Genomic DNA, 15,222 nt, shown 5'->3' on the forward strand with positions numbered 1-15,222 from the left:
TAAAATAGTGGAAAACTATTCCATTTGGGGTAATATGACATTTTTGCTTTGTTAAGAGACCAGTCCTTACTCTAAGTGAAAGTCCAAGGTAGTAATGACCACAGACTGTGCTTCAAATATGAGATGAAACTGATTTGCCAGGGGAAGATATGTATACTGACCACCATTAGGTTAGAAAATGCCATCTTAAGCTCTTTCTCAAACTTTAACCTGCTGGCTCTCCCTCTCAGGTACTTAAACCTTTCGAAGATCTTCGACTTGCTTCTCTCTTACACTCAACAGCACATATCTGTGACATTAGTTGGGGGTGCATTCTATGTCTGGGAGACAAAAAAGTTAGTTGACTTCAGTATCTGCAATCAAATTAGTTTACTGAGCCACAGACATTTAACTCAGATAGAGGCCCTTACCTCTACCTGTCTAGTTCGCATCTCCCATGCCCCTCAGTGGTTATTGCAGATTTTAACCCTCTTTAAAACCTCCTCCTTTCCAGTTTCTCCCTGTTCTCTTCAGAAAACCATAACTTCTCTTTGCAGAAAGGAAAAAAAAGTCATCATAGGATTTCTTGTGCTACAGCTTCCCACAAATGTGTCTTAATCTATTCCTTTCTTCTCTGCCCTGCTCACTCCCCACCAGTCCAGGCAAGGGGTTGGCGCTCCTTCTTGCCTCTGGGGTTCCTCTGTCCATGTGGTCAGTCTCAACTACTGCACCACCTCCAAGGCTTACTCCATCAAACCCCTGACTCTCCTTCCAGAACATTCCACCTCCCTTCTGCTAAGCCAGCTGGACTTCTGAGTATACACAAGATCAGTCCTCTCAATTCCTTAAAACGTAATAACAAACACATATTTAACTGGTTTTAATCCCAAATGTCACTCAGATTACCTCTGCCCTTCACAGCCTAACTTCCTCTCCTCCCACTAATTTCTGACACTCTGTGGTTTTGGCCCCACCATCCCGCAGAAACTGCTTTCCCGACCTGAGAGTCACAAATGGCCTTAGTGTTCATATCTAATGGACGTGCTTCAAGCTTCCATCGTTATCTTACTTCTCTGCAGGAATGATACTGCGCACTGCTTCTTCCTGCTTGAAGCTGTTTCTTTTGCTTCCCCTCTATATTCTTTGCATTCATCTGGCTGTTCTCAGTTTCCTTTGTTGGTCTTTTTGCTCTCCCCTAAAATGCTGCTGGGCCCCAGGGTTCCATTGTCAGCCATCTGGTTCTCTTTCTTTCTGTGTGCTTTGTGAATGATCTTGCTCAAATCTATGGCTTCTCTATTTCTTGTATCTTTGTAGCTTCCAAATCCAAGGCTTTGTTCCAGCCTGTCTGCCAAGCCTCTGCCTTCCTCCCTTCTGTTTGTGTGTTCGTGTATCTCGGGATCAGCACGGCTGCTCTCGTTGACATCACCACCCCTTCTTAAGTCCCAGCCGGTTCTGCCCTGGCTGACGTGTGGAGCTAAGATATGGGAGCTCATGGCTCTTGTAAACAGCTCTCCAAGTGATAGTATCATTGTTCACAACCAGGCAGATAAAAAAATGAAAGACAAAAACAACCTGAGTGACTCAATTTCTGCTATTTGTCAAGCCCTTATAGAAGAACATATTAGAATTGCCCCCAATTAAATCAGGCTGTTTTACAAATAAGCTAAAAATTAATTAGCTCACCGAGCATATAGATGTCTCCCATTCCACCCCTATTACCTGGTAACTTTGAAACTCTTAAGGCTTTTTGTTCTCAGAATGTGAACTTAGCCAGAATTTTTGGGCTAGAGTTTACCTGGTGGCACTGGAGCAAGAGCAGAAGATATAATCATTCCCAAGGTCAGGAAATAGCATGGCAGTCATCTTTCTTAAGAGTTTTGAAGTAAGACTAGTTTTCCTGTCAGGAAACCAAAGAATAAAACATCTTAAAATCAACTCTCAAGACACTTAACATCCGTTTTATACTCCAGGAAGATTTCAACCAGCTACAAGTGTATAATTTAAAAATTCAGCTTATTCAGCAGTGTGAATATGGAGAAGGTAATTGTATGTCACCAATTTAGAAACATCAATTGGAAGAGAAGTTATCCAAGCTCCCTCATGGTATTTAGGATAAGGTTAAAGAGAAGGAAACACATTTTATAAATATGTGAAGAAAGGAGGCTAGGGTTATTTCTGTCCACTGTTTATATTTAATTGCCTCTTTTATTCTAACACTACACTATTGTTGCTATTTGAGGCTTAACTGCAACCTATGATAAACAAGGAAATGAACAAACCCCGCCTCTAAACTGTCCTACTGAAGTTGATTTCAAAAACTCTCCAATGGAGGTTCTTCCACAGAGGGAGAATCGTTGACTTTTTGTTGCCTGGATAAGCAATTTTAAAAATAAGCCTACCATCTGAAGGAACTCAAACTCAACAGTACCCTCCAAAGAAGATACTCATTGAAAGTGGAGTAGCTGATTTACCATTCCTCCTTCTGTAGACTGAACACAGATGGGACTTTAATCAAATATAATTTTAAGTGACACCAGCTATTAAAACGTTGCTCTGTGTGAAAGCAAGACTTTGTGACTGAACATATGAACAGTCATCTTCAGGCCTTCCATTCATTTTCTTTAAATTTCCAAAAACAGATTTTCCACAGCCTAGGAGAAGAACAGTCCTTAGCTGCCCAGGGACCACCATTAGCGGTACCAGCGAAGTAGTTCACTCTCCCATCTCGTTCAATCCCTGCTCTCTCTGGCACTGGTGACAATTAACTCTAATTGTAATGGCAGCCAGTCTGATGGAGACTCTGGGCTGTTAGGGATGGAGCTGAAACCACTATACACTCATTTCCCCAGAGACCATGGACCTTCAGGGGGTAATGACTTTGTGTCATTATATCCAGAGCCAAAATTCAGCTGATAGACTAAAGGTTAACAGTTCTACTTCCCATTACCCAGCAGCCCAGGCTTGTAGTTCCTATTCATGTTGTGGTAGTCTCAAATAAGTTCTGTGTCAAATTTCCTGCTTGAAGCTTGGAAGTCTTTCTCTTCAGTGAGAAACAGCAGCCCCCCGCCCCCCCCCACCAGGAAAATAAGTTTTAGAATGGGTTAAACAAAAGAGGAGGGTACTCCAGAGCAAGGCTAAAAGATAATATAACATTTTTGATATATTTAAATGAGGAAAATAAAAACATAAATATATGGCAGTTCCAACAGGAAAAAAACTAAACAACCTTAGATACTTTTTCTCTGTTACAGCTTACATCACTAGCTAGAAAGACTGTAACATTTTTCTTTTGCATTTCTTTAACCACCCTTACAATAGTATTATGTAAAACAGGCATAAACATATATGGCTTGTTTAAAACTAAGCATTTCGTTATAGTCCAGGGATTACGATCGAAAGTTGGTAAATGGATCTCTGGGACCACAGAAACCAGATTTTTTTTGGCTCCCATCAGACTCATTTCCAAACCCCGTAGGGGTTTATCAAGCTGGGTTTCAAGTGTCCTGATCCGTTCAGACTCCAATTAACTTGTGCTGTTATATCGGTTTTAATTCAAGTCTGTGTTGCTCATCTCCCAGCAAGAAGAAAATCAACATAGGAAGTGAGGTTAAATAAAGTGGTGGCTGGGAATTTGTTAAAAAAAAAAAAAAAAAAAAAAAAACCAACCAACCAGAAAGGTCCCCACAAGAAAGTTAAAACATTCTAAGTTTCTTTGACTATTACAAGCAGAATCTGATAATCGCACAGTGCCTGTGCTCAGGTGTGACAAGAACAGTAAACGTTCACCCGGTGGCTTTGATGGAATCAGGGATCATGCTTGGCAGGCCTGCTAGAGGCAAACAGTCTTTTACAGCACACGTCCAGGGACTGAAGAAGAACTTGGGAGGGCTGGTTTTCTTTACTGCCACCCTGTCCCCTTTTTCTGCCTTGTATTCACATTTTTTTCTCATTTCTATCCTATGAAGTCAACTCTGAAGCTGCTGAAAGAGGATTGACTTTTGTTTCCATCAGACACCTGGTCATCCTTAGCCACAATCAGCTTTATTTAAATCCACAGCTGGCTTCAAAAGGGAAAGCCAAGAGGGGCGAGAAAGAACAAGGAAAAGCGTTAAACAGCACGCAGACAGTAGGTAGGCAACTTGGAAGTTTTTACAATGGGAGATTGATTCCCCAGCAGCCAGCTGAACAGGTACTCTAAAGGAGACCCAGGCTTGAGTCAATCATGAGTAGTGGAACAACTACACCTGGGCATGTACTTTAGCAAGTCTTAAACGATGTAGCCTCTGACTTCTTTCATGTTTATTACATTTCTTTTGTAGAAATCCTCATTACATTAAAAAAATTATTTTGTATGCATGGAAGTTTATAATTTTTCCATCCACGCTCTGATGTGATGATTTATAAGAAATATAAATATTTGATTCTTCAGACGACCAAGATATATTTCTCATAGATACTTGGTCTTCATTCACGGTCCCTAGCTGGTCCCTAGCTAGCAGTTCCCCAAACCCTTGAAACTTCCTAAGTGTTGAGAGCCCTAAAGGTATCTCTTGCTATGTTAATGAGGTGACTTTTGGAAAGCACCTGAGGATGGAGCTGGATTGCCAGTGGAGCCAATTAGGTGATTTCAGCCTTACACCCTGACCTCCAGGGATGGAGTTCAAGCATCAATGGCTAACGATTTAATGAATCTGGCCTATGTAACGAAGCCTCCATAAAAACACAAAAGGGCTGGGTTTGGAGAGTTTTCAGGTTAGAGAGCTTGTGGCATTTTGAGCCTGCCCAGCTAGGTCTGGAACCTTGCTTGGTGGTAGAAGCTCTCCACCCTGCTCAGATAATGGCAAGAATAGTATCGGTGCTTATGTGCCTACTTACTTGGTATTTTACTAAGCATTTTACTTGCCTTATCTCTATTTTCACAACAGTACTATAAGAAAATGTTTTCTGAGGCTGCTTATTGGTGAAATATCCAATCCCTTTGTTTAACTGGTAAGAAAACTGAGGATGACTGCCTCTATGTCACGTTTTAGCCAGTAAGTGATGGTATAGTGGGGACTCAATCCTAAGATTTCTAGTTCTAAAACCATTAATCCTTACCCAACACTGCTCTCAGAGCATATCTGAAGACCTACTTTATCTGATCATCAGATTCTTCAGTTTAACAAGGAGACTGGATGATATCATTACCCAGTTCTGAAATGATCTGATCAAGCCCTGCTAACTTAGTGGGGAGAAAAGGGTGCTCCTGAGCCCTTTCCCATCAGCTTACTGAAAACCCCGACAATTCCAAGATGTGGAACAGCAGCAGACAGCTCTAATCTCCATTAAGTGGGAGTTTAAGATCTACAACCAGATCTCAATCTTGTGGTTTGAACTCCAGATGTATTTGAATCAGTATATCCATGAACTTCTCATATATCTGATAAATCTTAGAATATCTGCCTTGCTATCTCAAAACAAGAACTCCTCCCTAGATTCTATGTGCCAGCTACAAGCCCTGTCTTTCTTTGCCCCTTGGAACAGGACTCCTTAGATGAGTGGTCTCAACTTGCTACCACTGTTGTCTCCCATTTGTTTCTCAGCCTACTCTAATTTGACTTTGACCCCATCAATCCAAAGAAATTTCTCTGTCAAGGTCACCCACAACCTCCTTGATATTCTTCATCTGGTCAGGCCTGAAAAAAACCTATAGCACCATGAGACAGAAGAACAGGTAAGAAAAAGCAGAATCTGTAAATCAGAACAACAATTTATGAACTATCTTTACTGAATCTCTTAAGCTAAGTGCAAAAGACAAATGCACATCATGAGACATACACATTCTTTAAATAGATGCACATTATTTTCCATAAACTCTTATTACCTCAGAAGTTTCTTTGCCTTATACTTACTGTGTTAAGGAGTATGGGTAGTTTGGATTTTACTTAAACAAATGCACCCTCCAGTTTAACTGTTGGTACCGATCAGTCTAATATTTACTGAGGTTATATTAAATTTGTCAAGGCTACCTAAGCTAAATAAGATTCCAACATTTTGTAGCCATGGAGCTCATCTAAATTGTCTTATCTCCTCAGACTCAGGTAGGAAAACAGGTTAGAGCGTTAATGATTCACCTGCTGTTACACAGCTGGTCTTGGTAGACCTGGAACTAGAAGCCAAGTTTCAGAGTTCAAAGCCAGAGTCCTTCTGTAATATCATGATGCTTTGATATATTTCAAAACAGGAGTGGATTTGACAATGAGATATGCTTTTTATAAGTCAGTTAGTGATAACAAGATAATGCTTAAAAAGGAGAAATTTAAATCTCTAACTCACCTATTCCCAACCCAGCATATGTTTTGGCCACTTGGAAAGTAGTCCCCAGTCCTTTTTTAGATAGGTAAACTACAGTAATTGGGTTTGCAAATGTTTTACCGTCTTAAAAATTAGATTAACTCAAGGTTATACCATTAATAACCACTTTTATTCAACTGCATCCCAATAGGCTCTCATGAGTAGCTAGCAAATAAATGGCAGGTGGAATTAAAGCTAATGTACCAGGAATTTGGCCTAACATGTAGCGTGTTTTAGTGATGGCTGGCCTGCCATTTGTCTTCCCCAGTGGAAGTGGAATGTGTGCTTGTCAATGTCATCATAATATTCCACAACACAGTAGTTTATTGATGTACAAGAGGCAACTTAGATGTTTCTTAAGACACATTCTCATATTGCTTAGCTTTTCTAGTAAGCAAATTAAATATTGGCAGAGAATTTTTCTACGCCACAAAGTTTAGAAACCAATTTTCCTAGATATTCTTGTTTGGAAGACCAGTAAGGGACAAAGCTTTTCAACCAAATCCCAAGCATCTGGCCATGAGCCAGCTACTAGCAGATTGGACCACACTGGTAAGATGAAAAGATGCTTTCTTTAGACTGAAGAGATTAGTTGTATAAGTAAACTGAACTTCTTTTCTATTCACTTGAAACATGGCACTACACTTCAGATGGAGTTGGTATATCCTTGACCAAAATTTTGTTTTAGGTTCTGAAATTAGCAAAAACAGGAAGACAAGAAGAAAGCTACCCTACTCCATTCCCTGAAGACCAGAACAGCAGGTGTGCCTATTTTCAGAGGTAAGTGAAATATTTGCCAAATCATTTGGCACATACCAACTCAAAATGTGCCAAATTACCTGTCAAGGCTAAACAGCCTTTTTAAAAGAAAGATAAATGTCCTTCCATACATATTTGCATGGATCCACAGTGCCATCCAGTGGCTCATTATGTCGGTCACAAGTGTGCAGGGTTCCAATCGCCTCCTAGGGTTTCAATCCAGGCTGACCACCCTTGCCTTGGCATTGGCTTCTTTGGTACCCAGAGACTTTGGGGCTTGGTAAGGGGAAGTGGATGCATTTAAAATGAGCTGTGTTGGAGGAGTTGCTGTCAGGTTTGGGTACCCTGTCTGTGGTGTCCTGAGTGGGAGTAGCCTATAGGATTTTTCTGAAGAGCAAATGCCCATGTACCTTCTTCTATTGAATTTATACCAAGATTAACCTACTCAACACCCCCAGATCTCTGTTTTTAGTACATAGCCTTGCTAACTGTAGGGGACTGGGCCAGCCAGAGTATGGCAACGTATTCCATTATAATTCAACTTGGTAAACAGTCTTAAGCTTTTAATTATCCAATTTCTCTTTTAAAATGCCTTAGAAGGTTGAATTTCTTTTTTAAAAGAATACAAGGAGTTTTGAGCTATATAAGCTGATGAAAAGTAGAAAAAGAGGAAGGAAGGTAGCAAGTGAAGGAGGAAGGAAGAGCAAAGGGAGGGAAGAGTCAGACTTGATTATCTTTTGTTGAGACAACTCAAGGGTCATAGTGATACTACCTCTTCTATTATCAGTTTCCAGAAACGGGAGGGCAAACAGGGATTTTGAAAGGACAGTATGGTCCTTTCAAAGGACAGTATGATCATATGGTGACAGCAGCAGCTGCATGTTACTGTTAAGAAATAGATTCCTTTTTAAGTAGTAGCTGTGCAATGATAAGCATGGAGCTGGACCAATCAAATAACAGAACTCCTTTAAGCACACCTTCCAGGTTGGCTATGAAGAAGCAGAGCTTTCACTAAAGAAACAAGAATCTGAATAGGAATTGTTGATCAATACAAATAGGTTGATTCTCTTTCCATTGGCTTTCCCAGCATCTGCCTGCAATTGACAGACTTGTAATATGGTTCAGCTTCAAAATCTCTAAACTTGTCAGGCCAAATTTAGACATTTCAGTTTTGTCCCTTCTTTAGCGTTTGAAAAAAATCCCATGAAGAAAATGTGAGCTGCTCTGATGAGCAGGCTGTTTCCTTCCCAAGTAAATTTAATTCATATGGTTCCAATCATAGTAGACCTAGGTAAGCCATATCCACTGGGGGCTATACCCTTAATTTTCCACTTGCTATTTAATCTTACTTGGTTTTAGTACATCATTTAAATAGAAATGAAGGAATCTTAGAAATCCTCAATGAGGCTGATAACCCCAATTTAAAGATACAGATACGCCCATTTTCCAGTTGACATCTTCTAAGTGAGTGCAAGTTTAAGGCCTAGAGTAAGAAGACCTAATAGAAAAAGAGTCAGTTTCTTTGACATTTTTAACAGTAAAGCAATATCTCCAAGTTTGGTATCAACAAATACATGATCTAAGAGCTTGGTGAAAAGATAGGAATAATGTAATTACATTGGCTTCCCCTCTTGGTACATTCCAGGAGTGGGTATGGAATCTTCAGTGATAAAATGACCTTCCCATTTGTTTTGTGGAAATAGGAGATTCTAGATTGCCTCGCTCTGCTTTTCCCTGATGTCCATAGTGACATAGTTAGACTGACTCATTTAGACTTTGAATCCTTGTGGTGGGAAACTTGTGGTTTTCTGGATTCTTACATCTGAACTAGAGAAAGTCTTTTTTAAAAAGTTGAGGGGTATAGTTTGTGACCAGATATTTGGGAGAATGATATTACATGAATGTATTCTGAAGAGCAGAACCTCAGTTGGGAAGAGACATGGGAAAATTTTCTAAAGAAACTATGATTAGGCTACTGGCTGCCAAGAATATCTTGGTTAGCAGGTTGCAAATGATTCCATATTGGAAGAAGATTTCCTGAAGTTTCAGCCATAGGAGAGAATGATGGTGGTTAGCAAAAAATAGAGGGCCCTTAAAGTGACAATTGAGATCTTGTATTCTACTTGAGAGTCTTTGAACATATGGAGATACACGAAAGATTACTTGAGTACTAATAGTACAAATACCACTCTAACCAGCTCAAAATAAAAGACAAAAACAGAAATCAGAAAGACCATTCAATGTTGATAGATGTCATCTGGCAATCACAGATACCCATAGGCATAAAGTGAAGCCCAATTGGGCTTCATGGGGCTGGAAGCTTGGGATCCAAGAGTCAGAAACTGAGATCCCAAGATCTCTCTCCCTGTCTTTCCCAATCAGTATATATTTATGGAAACCTATCCAAGAATCAAACATAAAAGGGTTCCATTCCTGTAGAATCTGGCATTCTAGTCTGTCTCTTTTTCTCCCACATCTCTAAACCTCACTGCCATCTGCTGTTCCATGTCTTAACAGATGAACTTCCCTGATTTAATCTCAAGTACCCTATATCTTCAACAGGAATGGACTTTGGCTTACTGTATTACAGAATCTGCTTCTGATTGTTGATTACTTTCAGCTTGTAGAGTGTACCAACTAAAACATTATAATTAGCTATTTCATGGATTAGCTGGCTTTGGACTGGAGGTCATCCTTGATCAAGGTTATGAGGTACAAGTGTTGGTAGCCCAGGCTGATCTCTTGATCCAAAGTCATTAATGGATCCAGTTATTAATGGAATCATTAACACATAAAGTTCTTAGAAAAATGGACCATTGTTGAAGGGGGAAATGTCAACATATCTATGAGTAGATTATATATTTTATTTCTCTTCATTTATACAAACTTGCTTTGCTAAACATTAGGATATGTCCCTGGTTAATTCTTCCTTTGGTATCACCAATTTTAAGATGATAGGATCAATTTCTGCCAAAATTTCTATCATTTTAATGTCACTAGCCAGTCTTTGTTGGTTAAAATTGGGAGTTAAGTAGAAATTTCCCTTGTTGGTGCCTTTAACTTCTAAACTATGAAATTATCTACAAGACAAGGGAACAATTGGCCAGGTAGGTCCTCTGCTTTTAGCAGAATGGTGCTTCTAGCATATGTCTGGCTAGAGTAAGAAGAATGTGAGCCATCTTCAGCCTATGGCAAATTTGAGGAAAACATCATCCATATTATAGACTGAGATTTTAGGACTCTATGCCTAGTTTTGAGGTTACAGCAATGGTATATGATCAGATATTAAATTTGATTTCTCCTTCCTCTTATTCTGTGGGAAATGTTCTTTGGGTCAAAATTAAGTAATCATCAATTTTGCATTGAGAACTTTGCAGAAGATCTGGTAATGCGTTCATCCTTTAGATGCCATATTCAGGACAAACCTTTATAAGTATGTGTAGTATGTGCATCTTGTTGGCTATAATGAAGGCTGAACTAGATCATTCTGAAGTGAAAGTAGATGACATTTAGGGAGCAGAATCACAGACAACTGCCATCAAGCTCTTAAATATTATGGATCTTTTATTTCAACTTCACAAATACTGGCACATAGACATCCACCATGACGATCAACTTGTCACATTGGTACAGCTGTTACACATCTGTCAGATGTCAGGCAGAATAATTTCTTCATCAGATTTGTCAGAATAGTAAATAATCTGTTGCTGGTGACAGTAGAACCTGCCTTTGCGTGGAAAAGTATGGGCTCACCAGAAGACCACTAATAATCTGGGCAAGTTTAGGACCTTTGAAACAAATTATTTGTCCTACTGATAGTATTATTCTTGAGCAGGTAAGTCTCTAGAGGACTGAATTGAGAACCTTTTCCCATAAAATATGTGTTTCAAAATACCTGCTTTTGCTCAAAAGGATAGAACTTATTTTTCTTATGATTTTATCAGCCATAACCAACTGTAGTTTTAAAAGAGCTTTCCAAGTAGCTCCTACAGGAATGATCTCATTGAGTCTCCACAATAACCCTGTGAGAGCACTTTTTACTGCCATGATTCAGTATATGAAGATACTGAAAGGCTTGAGAAATTAAATGACTTTCTCAAAGTCCTATGCCTTGTTTGTATGCAAAATAATTAGAACTCCTTCTAGGTGTTCTCACTCTTCACCCAATACTTCACCACAATATTGCATTTTCTGTCCTGTAACATTAAGCAAATCTTACTTAATAGTTCCTCTTGGTCCAAAATGGCTGCCCCAGCTCCTGCCTTCTCATTTGCTTCTCAGCCATAAAAGCAGGGTAGATCTGCTTACCTTCCATAGGTTAAAATTCAGCTACCTGGCCACACAGCAGTTAGGTAATCCATAAAATGTACCGTGTGTGTGTGTGTGTGTGTGTGTACAGCCATGGGCCCTGCTAAAATTCAGGGGAGTCTATTAGAGGAAGAATAAGTTTGAGGAAAAAAATTAAGAGTCTGTTACACAGTATCCAAAGAGAATGCCAAGCGAAAATGGCCTCCTGGTGAGTCTAATCTGGTGTGATAGAATTTTAAGAGTAGTGTTTTCTGGGATTTGTATGAGGTCTTCTAAATGATTCCTGGAAAGACCAGGCAATTGCTTTCCTGAACTACTCGGTTTCCAAAGAATTTTAGTATACACGGTTGTATAGCTATTTGGAATTTAAAAAATTATATATCCCAAACATTCCATAAACATTTAAGTGAAGCACATGATCTGATTTTAATATAGAATGAACAGGTTCATATTACTGGGAGGGGCAGGGCCAGGCGAAGAAGTGGACGTTGTGCCCATATCCATTTCAGAACAAAATCAAGAGCTTTAGTTCTCTAACATTTTTTCATACCTCTGATCTCCTGTTCCCCCACAATGTTGGATCTTGAAGCTCTTGCTCTTGGTACTCACTGGGAAACAAAGGTGTATCAGAGGACCTTCAACATTCTTCCATTGGTAGGGCAGTTTTGAAAGAGAAATTCAGGAGGCCCAAAGAGAATGCCTAATGAATGATGAGGGGCCAAGAAAGGTGGAAGCTGAGGAAAGAATCTATTTTGTGAAAGAACTGAGCACAAGGAGGGGAAGTGCACAGCTCACCATGATGGATGATACGACATTTTTTTCCCCGGGTTTCTTTCACCTTTCTGCAGGATTTTAGTTTCTCTCAGTTCAACTTAAATTCACTCCCCCTCTCATTGCAATTGCTGTCTTCTATTCAGAATACATTGAATAATCTCACCTTGCATCTTTTCAATAGGTCTTTCCTGGTACCCCTTTCATGGCAACTTTGTATGTGTGTGTACATGTATAAAAAAATCTTAATGATGTGTCCTCTGGAATCATTCAGAGTCGAGAATGTTGTGTTCCTTTTGGGGGGAGTTTCTCGGGCAGCCCCAGTGACAAAGCAGAGGAGCAGTGGGTGAGAAGAAATTCCTCCTGCTTCACCAACCAGAGCCCTGGCCTGCCATTTCACAAAGCCTTGCCTTTCTCACTCAGCAGAGTTAAGCAACAGCCCCCCAGGGCAATCTTGTAATTATACACAGCTCTGCTCTTACAAGGCAGTATGCAGATTGAGATCATTTATCAACTCTTCACTTACCTAGGATGATTATTTTAAATACAGTAAAATTTGCTACCAGAAAAAAAACACAAAAAAACAAAAAACCCACACACACAAAAACCGAATTGTTCCTCCCACTGAATTCATTTCGTCTGAATAAGAGTATATTTGAGTAAAGAGCTCAGCATCCAGACAGAAATAAGTCCTTTTCAATAGCCCTGTCTTTCTTATTCCAGAGCATAGATATTTGTTTCTGATGTGTTATTGATGAAACACCCTAGCTCTGGAATGCCTTAGAACCTCCTGTCTCCTGAGTTTCAGATATACTAGAAAGTGCATTGCTTCATCCACCATGAATAATGATGCAAGCAAGAAAGCATCTTTATAGACCATAGAGCTTACATGCTTCAAGATCATGTATGCCAGTTCATGAGATTACATACATCCCAGATCAGGTGAGCTGGGAGTTAAGACCCCCTCATCCCAGGCTTGGGACCCAAGTCCCCCCATGACTGCTGGCTTCCATTGTGGCTTTTTCTTGTAGAATGACACAAAGTGATGTGTTCTTGCCAAGGATCTTGGGGTACTGACTTTCTCTGGTTGCTCATTTTCTAGTTCAACTTACCATAGTGGTCCAACCCTAGGAATAGGCCTCTAGCTTTGGGTCTTCTCCTTAGTTTTTCTATTTAGTCCCTGGTTCCCTGTAAGATAGGACCATACTGAAACCTTCCCTTGTTAGAAAACCAGGATGCTTTTTCCTGTCAATGTTCTAAGGCTGGAGTCATGCCACTCAAACACAGATTCCCAAAGAACAATGGCCCAGTCTTTTAGGTATGGAACCTCAATTGGTATAAGAAGGACAATAGTTGATATTTGCTGAATGTACATACCATAGAATTTGTTCTGTTGGTAACAGAGGGTCCCATGTGTGTTGGTTTTAATCTTAACGTACCTTAAATATAAGTAATATTGCGGTCAGGTGGTGTCCTCTGTGCATTTAATTTAGGCTAATTCAAGTGTACATGCTCTCTCAAAAACTAAAATATATAAGAAGACATTATCTGTACATAATTTTTTTTGTAAATTTATTTATTGGTGTTCAATTTGCCAACATATAGAATAACACCCAGTGCTCATCCCATCAGGTGCCCCCTTCAGTGCCCGTCACCCAGTCACCCCCACCCCCTGCCCACCTCCCCTTTCCCCACCCCTAGTTCGTTTCCCAGAGTTAGGAGTCTCTCATGTTCTGTACATAATTCTTAAAAATCTATTAACTCTATGTACTTTGATGTACTCTTTGTATTATATATTTATAAACATGTATTCCGTTATATTAAAACCATAGGCCTAGTACTAACTATTCCTAAATAACTCCTGCATTTCTAGGCAGCCTTTTTGGACTGTCTACTGAGCTATGTCAAGACCCCACCCCACTTAACCTGGGCCACCAGGCAAATATCCTCAAGTTCTTGCTCATATATTTTCCTACCAAATCCATAGCATGATGGTTGCATGATGGCTGAGGAACCAGATGACCATATACCAGCAAGACCATCATCTTATTTGATCCTCCAAGTAAAGTGGTGAAAGATACTTAGATCAGTTAGACACCACCTTTTTAAGTGGCTCTAAGCAGAGGGAAATGGTCAGAATTTTGCAGCTAACTATAAACAGGCACTATTTGAATGCTTTACATGGAGATCCAGACATTTTTTTTAATTATTTTTAGGATTTTATTTATTTATTCACAAAAGACAGAGAGAGAGGCAGAGACACAGGCAGAGAGAGAAGCAGGCTCCGTGCAGGGAGCCCGATGTGGGACTCCATCCCAAGCCTCTGGGGTCACACTCTGAGCTGAAGGAAGACACGCAACCACTGAGCCCCCCAAGCATCCCGGGAGATCCAGAATATTAATGACTCCTAACTTCATTCTGTTCTAGATTCTTATCCTAGCTACACCTAGAACTAATTGTCATGAGTTTGAGCAAATCACCTAACCTTTCTAGAACTCATTTTCCATTCCTGTGTACTGAGGTGGTTGAACCAGAGGATCTTTCTTGTCCCTTTCAGGTCTAACACCTTGTAGTTCTTTCCACAAAACAATTTTTTCCACTAGGCATCTGGCTTCTGTCCTTGCCCTAACTCAGGCCAAACGCTTTCTAGAGAGCTTTAGTGCATGACTTGTTGGGGAAGTCTTCCAGCCAGCCTTGGTGGTGGTTCCACACCACATCCTCCTGTGCTCCTGGTAACATCAGGGGTCTCCCACACTGTAGCGAGCCCTGTCTGGAATGAAAGCTTTAGTGGGCGTCACTGAAGAAAATGACCTCTTCCCTGTCAAGCACAGTGGCATGTGTTTTTGTATATTTTGATTCATTTATTTCACATCTCTTTACATAAATCCAAAAGAGAGAAAGAGGGAGGAAAAGAATTCATACCACAGAAAGATTAAATGTTACAGAAGGTCAGTTTGAGTTTGCTTCTGGGTATAAGAGAGCTTCACAATGGAAAAATTATGATAGATGTGTCTAACATTTCATCTGTAAAAAACTCAGACTACTTGAGGCAAGGGGTACCACACACAGAGC

General features: G+C 40.0%; 1 long non-coding RNA gene across 50 annotated transcripts in view; it reads left to right on the forward strand.

The window, feature by feature from the left end:
- LOC144314152 (uncharacterized) overlaps positions 1 to 15,222 on the forward strand; it is a 240,698-nt gene that overhangs the window by 21,780 nt on the left and 203,696 nt on the right. For 41 of the 50 annotated variants that reach the window (XR_013379926.1, XR_013379910.1, XR_013379916.1 and 38 more), the window contains 3 exons: positions 3,945 to 4,109; positions 5,562 to 5,692; positions 7,001 to 7,092. This is a non-coding gene — a long non-coding RNA (uncharacterized LOC144314152). Of the gene's footprint in view, positions 1 to 3,944; positions 4,110 to 5,502; positions 5,693 to 7,000; positions 7,093 to 15,222 lie in introns of all 50 variants that reach the window. The other 9 variants (XR_013379918.1, XR_013379924.1, XR_013379925.1 and 6 more) reach the window with 4 other exon arrangements.

Source organism: Canis aureus, chromosome 5 (genome assembly GCF_053574225.1).
Source record: "Canis aureus isolate CA01 chromosome 5, VMU_Caureus_v.1.0, whole genome shotgun sequence".
Classification (NCBI taxonomy): Eukaryota; Metazoa; Chordata; class Mammalia; order Carnivora; family Canidae; genus Canis; species Canis aureus.